The sequence below is a fragment of the Amblyomma mixtum genome, chromosome 3 (genome assembly GCF_055824585.1).
Source record: "Amblyomma mixtum isolate Tamu chromosome 3, ASM5582458v1, whole genome shotgun sequence".
NCBI classification, from domain to species: domain Eukaryota; kingdom Metazoa; phylum Arthropoda; class Arachnida; order Ixodida; family Ixodidae; genus Amblyomma; species Amblyomma mixtum.
The window spans coordinates 391,657,831-391,668,106 of NC_143014.1; the positions used below are offsets into that span (position 1 = coordinate 391,657,831).

The 10,276-nt window shown below is 46.0% G+C and overlaps 1 pseudogene; it reads right to left on the reverse strand.

Moving 5' to 3' along the window:
- Nucleotides 1-311: 311 nt before the first annotated feature.
- LOC149357168 (uncharacterized) lies at nucleotides 312-9,364 on the reverse strand (annotated as a pseudogene).
- Nucleotides 9,365-10,276: the final 912 nt, after the last annotated feature.

The following is a 10,276-nucleotide window of genomic DNA, read 5'->3' on the forward strand; positions in this document are numbered from 1 at the left end:
GAAATGAAAATTGGCTTTAAGGAAACGAAATACCTGTCTCTCATATCTTGGTGTACACCCGAAAGGAATGGACACCACAGTACATGTCTCTAAAGCAACCTTTTAAGACAGCACCGTATTCACTACACGCGCGTCTCCTCCCCCGCCTCCGTACAGGCAGTGTGTAGACGGCCGAACGCCTCCACCGTTATCGTGGCGCTCCCAGTGCATTGTGCGCCAACTGCGACAGCCATGACGTCAAACCAAGCACAACTGCAGCGTTTCGCTTGCATATCCAGGCTTAACCAGAGCTAAGCCACTGCCTAATTTTTTCATAGGCACTCCTGTCCAGCACAGCTGGTGTCCTCAAGTTGTGTCCTGCAGGTGCGGACACAAGAGGATAGCTGCAGCACAAGATTAGAGCATCTGTCCCTATTTTCTATAATTTTGGCATGCTCCCGCAGCCGTCCATTGATGCAATGGCCAGTTTGGCCTACATAGGAAGCCCCGCAAGAAAGGGGGATTCTGTATAACACTCCATCGGCACAGTTGACATAGGCAAAACCATGTTCCTTATTACAGCCCCCGTGATGACCGCCAGAAATGCGTGAGCAAAGCTTTGAAAGCTAATTGGGGGCTGAATAAAGCAAAGGTACATGGTGTCTGACGACCACCTTCCTAGGGTGAGACCAGATCATTGACACTATCATTTGACAGTCAGCAGGCTTCTCTATACCGGTCCTTTCAGCAGTCGCTGAAACCCTCCTACAACCTTAAGAAGGTGGCCCGCAGGCACCGTGTACCTCTTGACTGTCCTCTGCGCCGAGTTTTATAATGGTTTTCTTCTACAAAATCCCTAGATGGAGGCCGGGTTTGCCGAGGAAGGCGTGTACAAGTTGACAGAGTTGGCACTGTGGCAGATCATCACGCACAATCTCCCCAGGGGACACGCCCCCATCATGTATTGAGCTTGAGAGCAGGGGTGCCATCTACGCCGTGCAGACACAGGAATCTCTACGAGTGACGTCCCGACGGTTTGCAGGTGGTCGCACGTGTTTCTCATCAATGCACTGGCAAGGATAGCCGCAAGAGTATGTGGTGCCATTTTCCCCTTTGAAGACGAATGCCGACGGCCTAACATGATGACTGAACCCGCTGACCCCTGGGATCTTCTCGAGATGGTCAATTACTCTGCCAGAGCTGCCCCGGTGGCTTTCAGGGAAGGCCAACTGGTGCCGTTGTCGAGCATAAGTCGGGCATTGACCCCGCAGAGGGAACCCTTTTTTTCCGAGACAAAAGGTATCCGTTCTGCAGCCGTCGCGAGGTTCTCGGCTTTGTTGACAGTTCTCGGTTGTCGCTTTCTCCGGCCCGCGTGGCCAGAAGTACGATCATAACAGCTCCATATGTATCAGCAGCGCGAACACCACACAGGAAGAAGAAGGAGAAGAAGGTAAAGAGCGCTGAACTTCCAACTTTTATTTGAGCAAAAATTGAACCCGCACTTTTATACACATACCAGGTAAAATCCCACCAGGGGGTAATCAAGGCGTTCCATCGAATTGGGACCAACACGATGTCCAGGGCATCAAAATGATAACTACTATCACACTATTCAAAGACTTCCATGAAAAGCACGAATGACATGCGGAAAAAACAAGACAATGTAAAAACAGGCTGAGTGTGCGCGAATGGAAAAATGGAAAAACAGGGTTGAGGGCGCGAATTTTGCTAAAACCATGAGAAGGCAAGAACACGGTAAAAAGGTAAAAAAAAAAAAAAAAACAGGGTTGAGTGTGCGCAAATGGAAAAAATGGAAAAACGGGGTTGAGGGCGCGAATTTTGCTAAAAAAAAAAAAAAAAAAAAAACATGAGAAGGCGAGACACGGTAACAACGTAAGCGATGCGAAGGGATGAGCGCCAACAATTAACACGGCTAGAACTAAAATGCAGGGTGCCCCTAAAAACCAGGTAAAATCAGGTAAAACCAGAGAGAAAGGTGATTTCTTTTTCAGATAATGAGATGGAAGGGGTGCTTACGCAACCTTCTTTGAGCCCTGAGATGTAGGTAGCTTCAATGATTTCGCGTGTTAATTGGTTTTTATGTTTCTTTAAGACGGTTGCTTTCTTAAAATGAGGAATGCACTTCTTTTGGCTGTCACATACGCTGCAATGGGCGGGCAGGTTCCTCAACGGCGCCCCAGTTAGATCGTTCCTATGTTCCATTAACCTTTCGTTTAAGCATCTTCCTGTTTGGCCTATGTACGCCTTACCGCAAGCTAAAGGTATAGAGTATACAACACCCTCCGCACAAGGTACAAAAGGATCTCGGTGCCTGGTTGTACAGCCACTATTCTTTTTCTTTTTATTAACTTTGTTGCACAGGCTTGACAGGCGCAGAGGGGCTGAAAAGACTACGTCTACGCCTGCTTTTCTGCCAATTTTCTTCAGATTATGCGAGATTTGGTGCAGGTATGGCAGAACGGCGACCCTTTTGTTCCGCTGTCGCGTATCATCCGGGGCTTCACATTCATGCTTCATACTTATCAGGACTTTTTTTGCAACAGACGAAAGGAGAGATTGCGGGTATCCTGATTGCTTCAGCCTCAGCACTTGGCTCGAAAAACTGTCCTGTAACCTGTGGTGACACGATTTTGTGAGTGCGTTCTTAAAAGTTGACTTCACTATGTTCCTTTTTACAAGTTTTGAATGGGCTGAATCGTAGGGTAGGATGGGCTTATTGGCTCTTGGTTCAAATAACCAGCACACATGGTTCTCTCCGAAAAACAACTTTAACTCTAGAAACCGCATCGCGTTTTGTTCTGGGAATTCATGAGTAACTTCAAGAGGTGATATAGTATTAGAAAAAATGTGGAGGACTCGCGCTGCTGATACATATGGATCGCAACCAACTAGCCCGACAGATGGTGTTATTCATAACAGCTCGTCCGCCGCCAGGTAGAGGTCTCGAAAGGGGTTACAGCTCCTTGCTGTCCTCTCAAGAGGCCGCATCAGCTGGGCAGGTCCCCTGTTTCCTGGGTGATTCTTGGGCTGATGTGTGCAGGCCAAGGGTCTCAGGTAGAGCATTAGTGATCAAGTCTGCACAATGCCCCCCCCCCCTGACAAGGTAAGAGCGCCGCCCACTCTCGAGTTGTGCCAGGCTAATAAAAAACAACGCCTTAAAGGGGTGGAGACATCAAATTTGTGGTTGGCGCGTTCTTTGTTTCAAACGTTTCTTATTGCTCCAGGAAGCATGATACACACTCGAAGGCTCATATATTCACAGTGAATAATTTATTATCGCATTTTTCGAGAACAATTTTCGGTTTCGGTTTCGGAACGCTGAGTTGGAGAGTGACGTCACTGTCTAGGATGCTCAAGTACTTTGCCTGCAAAAAAAGAGGCAGAGAAGAGGCTACTTTGCCTGGTCCGGTGGGCCCACAAAGTTGCGACGCACCTACTGCTGCATCGTCTGCTTTCTCACACACGTGCTGACCAGCGCATGAAAACAAACAACGACACGGCTCGGATTTTGACGACACAACTCGGATTGACGGATCTGATTCCCATGAGGACATCGACTTTTTTTTATGGCAGCAGCGAGGACAATGAACGCGGCTCCATTGAGAACCCTGACAATTATTTTATATTTGATCCGCTGCCCCATGTCTGCGCACTTTCAAGACACTGCCCAAGTCTGTGCAATTTCCGCGAAGCGCTATAGCGCATGCCAACGAGAATCTTTGTGTGCACACTGACCTCGTCTCGACTGGATAGACCGTGTCTGGCGCAAGAGACCAGGCACTAGCTTAGGGCTCTGCTGCATGCTTGTTCTGAATGTTTTCAAGGGCCACCTAGACCAGCGTGTCAAAGAAAAGCTCGCTGCTTGCCACACGGATCTTGTGGCAATATCGACTGAAACGTCCGCTCAACTACACCAACTGGTTGTATGCATCAACAAGGCCATGAAGGAGCGCATTCGGGCGCTCTAAATTGAGTGGCTAATGAATGGCTGCCACACCTTCACAGCCAGCAATAGGCTGAAGCGTGCTTCAATCGAGGAAATGGCCTGGTGGGTGGCCGAAGCTTGGCTTGGGACTCCGTCAATTATGGTTGTGAATGCATTCAAGAAACGCGGATTTCTAATGCCATGGACAGCACTGAGGACAATACGTGGTCGGAGAGTAAGAAGGACCTTCCGAGAGCGACAGTGAACAAAGTTCAGGCGAATAAAACCCGGTTACCACCTGAAAATATCAAAATGTCATTTTTTTTCTTATGTGGCAATCACATGCATGTTAGAAGTGGGCTTGAAGTTTCCTCTTTTCTCGGTCATGTAAATTGGGCATCATTAGATTCAGGGGCATGTTATACTCGGGTAGACACGGTACATACACAACCTTCCTCAACACAACCTGTGGGAAGTTGCTGACACAGATTGCCACCGCCATAGAAGATGTGCCAGTGTGTGACTCATCGCGCACTTTCATGACTGGTGCCTTCCATGCGCCTAGCTCGGTTTTTATTAAAACATTAAGTTGGGCTAGTTGGTAACAGCTTGAAGGAATCATATTCTTAGCGGTAAGAATATGATTCGGTTTTTATGTAACTCAAACCTCGAAAGGCGGTTCCGCACGAGCGCTGCCTTGTCCACTAGTCCAAATGCACTTGTAAGCGGCGGTGGTCGTGGAGGCAAAGTTGTCACATGCATAGCACCGAAACTGCCACTGTCCACCAGCTCATCCACAATTTCAAGCAGATTCCCTACATAACCTGCAGCAGGCACACACAAAGCAAAAAACAACATACCAAACTTGATTCGAAAAACAAAGCATGAGTGTCTCTCCTGCTGTCTCTCCTGCTGTCTCTCTGCTTTCTTCATGTACCCAAGGCAGCAGTGCAGGTATTTAGTTTAAAAGTACCCAAACTGCTGTTACAAGTTGAAAACAAATGACCTCGAAGCTTCCTGCTCTCCTCCAGCATCCTGCAGAAACAATATGCTGCTGCATGGCACAGAAGCAGTTTGTCTAAACACGACACTGAAAAATAACTGCATCTCTTTAAACCTTGCACTTTGCAAAGAGCTGAGCTGGAAAAGTCCCCTCCCAGCGAACCATAGATTAGTCGACAGCAAAGTGAAAATGGCTCGGAAAAAGATGATGATGATGATAGCACAGTGTTTTGTCCAACTGTGGATGCCACACTGAGCATCATTTTTTACCAAGGCCAGTAACCATGATCGGAAAGAAAAGTTTTTAGAAATGTCATCAGCAGGGCAACTTTATGCGCTCAATGAAGCTTACGAAAAAGGGTGACTGCAGGCATGCGGGCCACAGTTTGAGGAATGTCTGCATACTGCGGCTGCCAGAAGCATGTACTTTTATCACAAACTCTGAAAAAGTTCTCACAGTGTGTTTTTACAGTGCTTACTGAATGTGCGAACAGGTGTGTCCTGTACACTAGTGCGATAATGTGCGTGTTTTTTGTAAAGCTGTCATTTACACGCGGGTGCAACTTATACACAGCAGTAATTTCAACAAAAGGATGGTATAAGACAGCCCCTGCTAGCGTCGACCTGTGTGGTCCCTCATGGTGTACAGTAACGCTGGAAGCAGCTTGTGCATGCCACACCTGCTTCAAGGCTATCAGAGCAAGCAATGTCATTTTTCGTATAATGTTTGGTGCACGCATCTGCAGAAAAAAATGGAGATAGATATGCTGTTTAAATTTTAGGCCTTCCCTCTGCAGTATACGCACCAAAAGTTGCAGGCGCTTCGACTGGGTATGCCACTGGGTTGCCTTTTCTCTCTTTGGGGTGTTTCACTGCCCACTGACGCCTTCCCATGGCAGTCCTGCGTTGCACCATGTCCGCATTCTCATAGTAGTGCAGAGCAGCCAGTTCTGACCTTCGCAAAGAGATGCCGAATATCAAAAGTGCACACCACAATCTACACAAATGCTAAGGAGAAAATACTTTGCGCCCAGTTGTGCAAAAAGCATGCCTACATGCACGCTGCAAGGAGGGCAAGCCTTTTAACACTTTTTTGTTAAACAGATGAAACGCTTTCTCATACATAGTGGAGAGCCCGCTGCTGTGTGCCTCAGCCCGGTGCATTTGTCTCCTAAATTCAAGCCATTTTTTTCTTTTGTCTGTTGCTTTACTGCCGCACATGACCATACACATCTTGCAGCTCTCAGCATCGGTGCATCTTGAGCAAAACATGTTTCTCACTAATCACTGCTCACTCTTTCATCACCCTGCTAGGGCTGTACAGCAGCATCTCTATGACTTCTTTATAACATATATGACTGTCACTGCAGATGTTCATGCCAGAATGTTATTCCAGAATTCAATAAAATTGAAAGTCATTTATTGTTAAAGGGGAAGCCAAAAGAGTTCTATAAAGCAAGTGGGTTATCGGCATAGTAGCAAACCCAAGAAAAAGTGCAGTACAGAATACCTCGTCACATTTTCCAACTTGCGGTCACATGGAATTGCACTAATTTCACATATAGCTACACCAACTTCCACGGTTGCAAGTTTCACAATGAGAAATTTCGAGTATACTGTCCACCCTAATTTTTGTAAATAGATAGTGATAGCTCTATGCATGAACAACGTGTACTTGTACAGCAACACATGTGCACTCAACACACAAGTCTGGCTGTTTATGACATTTAGCACACAATTATACCAATGCACTGTTGAGGAGTATGTGAAGAAACTGATATCTTCATACCTTGCCAGCATTCCATGAAAAGAAAATGTGAAGCTCTTTGGAGCAAACCGATTTAGTACAGAATGGAATGACTCCAGATTTGACATTTGGCAAGCTAGGGACACCTGCTTGATCTCTGCAAGCAGGCGATGGTTTTCAACAACGCCACGGAGCTTCTCAAAGGCATCAGTACCTGGTGGCATAAAATTCAAGGATACAACGTAAATGCTAGCAGAAACATTTTGAAGCGTTAATGTCCCAATAAATAATAAATAGTAGAGCATGAGAAGGCACGCACTCTTCTGGCTTGCAATGCATCAGCCGAACAATTTATCAAGTTTGAAAGTGTCAATAATGATTGATAATGGTTATTCTTCCTACGTAAAAGCACTGAAAGATATCCCTTTGACACAAATGGCAAGTTAATAAGCTTGGTAGAAGTACCTGAAAAAATCCACTTTCTGGGTCAGAGGTCTCCATGTAGCAGTCGGCATATTCCTCACTGTGGCCACAGTGCTTGATCTGCACGTGGTTCAGGAGTGACCGCCAGATGGCTACCACGAGCTCGCCTCTTTCTGCAGCAGTCTGTTCTCTTCTAGCAGCAATTTTGACAGAAAGATAGAAGTGATTGATGATAGAAGTCACCCACTTTTCAATCACGCCACAGCCTCGTTCCCGGGGCACAGCGTGCAGCTTCTTTTTCAGCCCTGGAATTAAAAAAAAAGAAGAAATTAGGAAACTAGGCAACTATTCTGGATTGCTCTGCTTAAAAGCAACTGGCACACCCACATCACTGAAAAAGCCATCATGCAACTGAGAGGTAGTCTTGTGAAATGATGATTACACTACTTCGATTTATACATTAAAAATAATACAGTCAATAGCAGCGTGCATGAAAACATAATGGCAGCCAATCTACGTAGGTCACCAAATGTCAATTAGGAGCTAGCACTGCTTTGCCTGGTTAAGAACCAAAACCCACTCACGGCAGCCTGCCTTCCTGCCACCACTCTGCCAGAGGCTTCCGACAAACGTCGGCAATGTCTGAGATAGAGCACTGCCTGGCTGGCTGGCTCGCAGGCAGGCTGCCTTTAGCCTGCCAGATGCCATAGACTAACATGGCGAAATCTGGGCTCAGGGAGTTCAGTGCTAGAACAGTACAAACCTGAAAATGAACACACAATATGTATGCACAATATGATCACTCTACATGCACTGAACAGAAGGGCTATGTTTGCAGTGACCAGAAATAATAGATGCGTAGAGGTAAGCACGCTTGTCTAGAGAGTTCGAGCAGCGTACGGTGGAGCAAATCAACAAAGATTTTATTGCAACTGTTTGGCTAGACACAAAGGGCATGTGACTGAACGGTTTTTATCTCTCTGGTTGTGCTTCGAGTATTAGGGTTATTTCTAAAACTATGTTTATCCTTTAAAATTTCCATTTCTTTCTCGCGTAGAGCTCGGTTCAAGCCCTCTAGACAAGCGTGCTCACCTCTGTACTCTTTTGTAGCAGTAGGGCTGCCTCTTTTGCAGTTTACAGGACAGTAGTCCTAGATAGAACTATAAGGTAACAGCACTTATGCTTGTTAAAGCTCCCTACTCTACTAATATAACAACCTGTCTCATCTGCTGGCTGGCTTGATGTGGTTCATGGTGGCACCACAGCAACTAGTTTGAAAACACAGGGATTAAAACTACTGACGAGAGGTTTTGCGAGCAACATTAGGTATGCCTAAATATGGCATGAACAATTTTCCAGCACTGAAAAGAAAAAACTGCGGTGCTAACCTTTGGCAACATGCCAAGAATTAATGTAGTGGGAATATCAGCCCGGTGCTGTAGCATGTGGCTGCGCACCTGAGTGTGCCTGTCGGTCACTATCTCGAGCACACAGACATTCTTATTATCAATGCCCTTCAGTGCCCTCTTTAGGCCTTCTAATTCCATGGCATCACTGCTGGAAACTTGGCTGGACTACAACTGGAGGTCAAGGGAAAGAAAAGTTTAATCTGATGGAAGGCAATATTCTGTATTTGTGAAAACGAAAAAAATCTCTTACCTGCACGAGTTGCATGTCAGTTATACGATTCAATGAAGTGTCCAGCAGTAAGTGTGTGCCGTACTTAGCACTCTAGCCAGGGGAATCTGCACGGCTGTCACCTGCTAATTGGGCTCCAGTCCTGCTTACACAGTTCACCAGACTGCTGTTCGCGTTCCCACAGCTGAAATAAAATTATATATTAAAATTACACACACACACACACACACACAGATAGAGAGAGAGAGTGTGTGTTGCAGGAAAAGAAGTAAGGCAAAAAAAGAAAAAAAAAGGAGAACCTTGAAGAACCTTATTTAACAATACAACGGCGCTAATCGGCATAGTAGTACCACATATAATTGGCCATTTTCTCAGGTGTGGGTGCTGACACACTTTAGAAATTTATTTTCATAATTAGTGGCATGCCCATCTTAGTGTTTAGCATTTTTTGGTCAACACGGAAACATTACGACAAACCATGCTCACCTTGTGCACAGCAGGAATCAAAGCAGGCGATCGTATGTGCGCTTACTAAAGCATACAATTCCAGAACTCTTGAATAGCCGCAGGACTTGCGTTGGGCTTGAGCCTGTAAATAGAATTGAAGCGGCCAGAGCAAGGTTCCCCATGGCAAAGTGCCTCTTCTTTGGCTGGCTATGCCATCTCAAAATATGGCCATCTTGGCATGTTGACGTGATCACAGCGAGGGAGCCAGAAACCTGCGCAAGAAAGAAAACGCACCCATAGAGTACCCTATATATGCCAAAATTTAAAGATTGCACCTCCTGTTTCATTTAATTTATTTTATCCGTAAAGGCCCCACGGCATTATGTAAGTAAGGGGTACAACTGATGCGAATACGCGCATAAGAAAAACACACGAACAGTGAACACAACACTGCCAACTGTTCCTTACACCGAATTCCCTTCTATTACCTTTACTAGCATGACAGTTGAAAAATCCAACGTAGCGGTGTTTCAGCGAAAGTCTCCGACTCTGCATTGTATATGGAGAAAATGACTCGCGAACTTAACGAGTCATGTCGAGATGTTGTCGTGGTGCCCATAAGAGACATTTGTCACCTTTTAAACATTGTTGTGACGGAGTATATCAAGATGCCATCGTTCAGTGCTGTGAGAGAATTGGTTTTTCATGTACCAGAAATGCTTACAGGCTCCAGGGAGGCACGCCACGAATTTCTCGTTGCCTGCACGTCCCTTGGATTGCCAGCTCGGCAACTGGCCACTGTGGTTCCCATGCGCAGGTACTATTTTTTTCAAGCACTCACTGATGTGCTTGCTTACTGGAGAGTAATCGAACAGCTCGTGGAGAGCACACCTAAAGGCGAAAAGCTCTAGAAGGTGCAGACACTACTCTCTAACCCTAAGGACATGAGTACTTTTTTGCAAAGTGCGATTAATCGGCCAAGAACGTTCTGCCAATAATCACAATGCAAAAAGCCTTCAAGTCTGAGGAGGTGCTTGTCTGCTACGTGCACTCAAGCATAGTTCGTCTAGAGTCCTCCTCGTCAGTCAATGCCT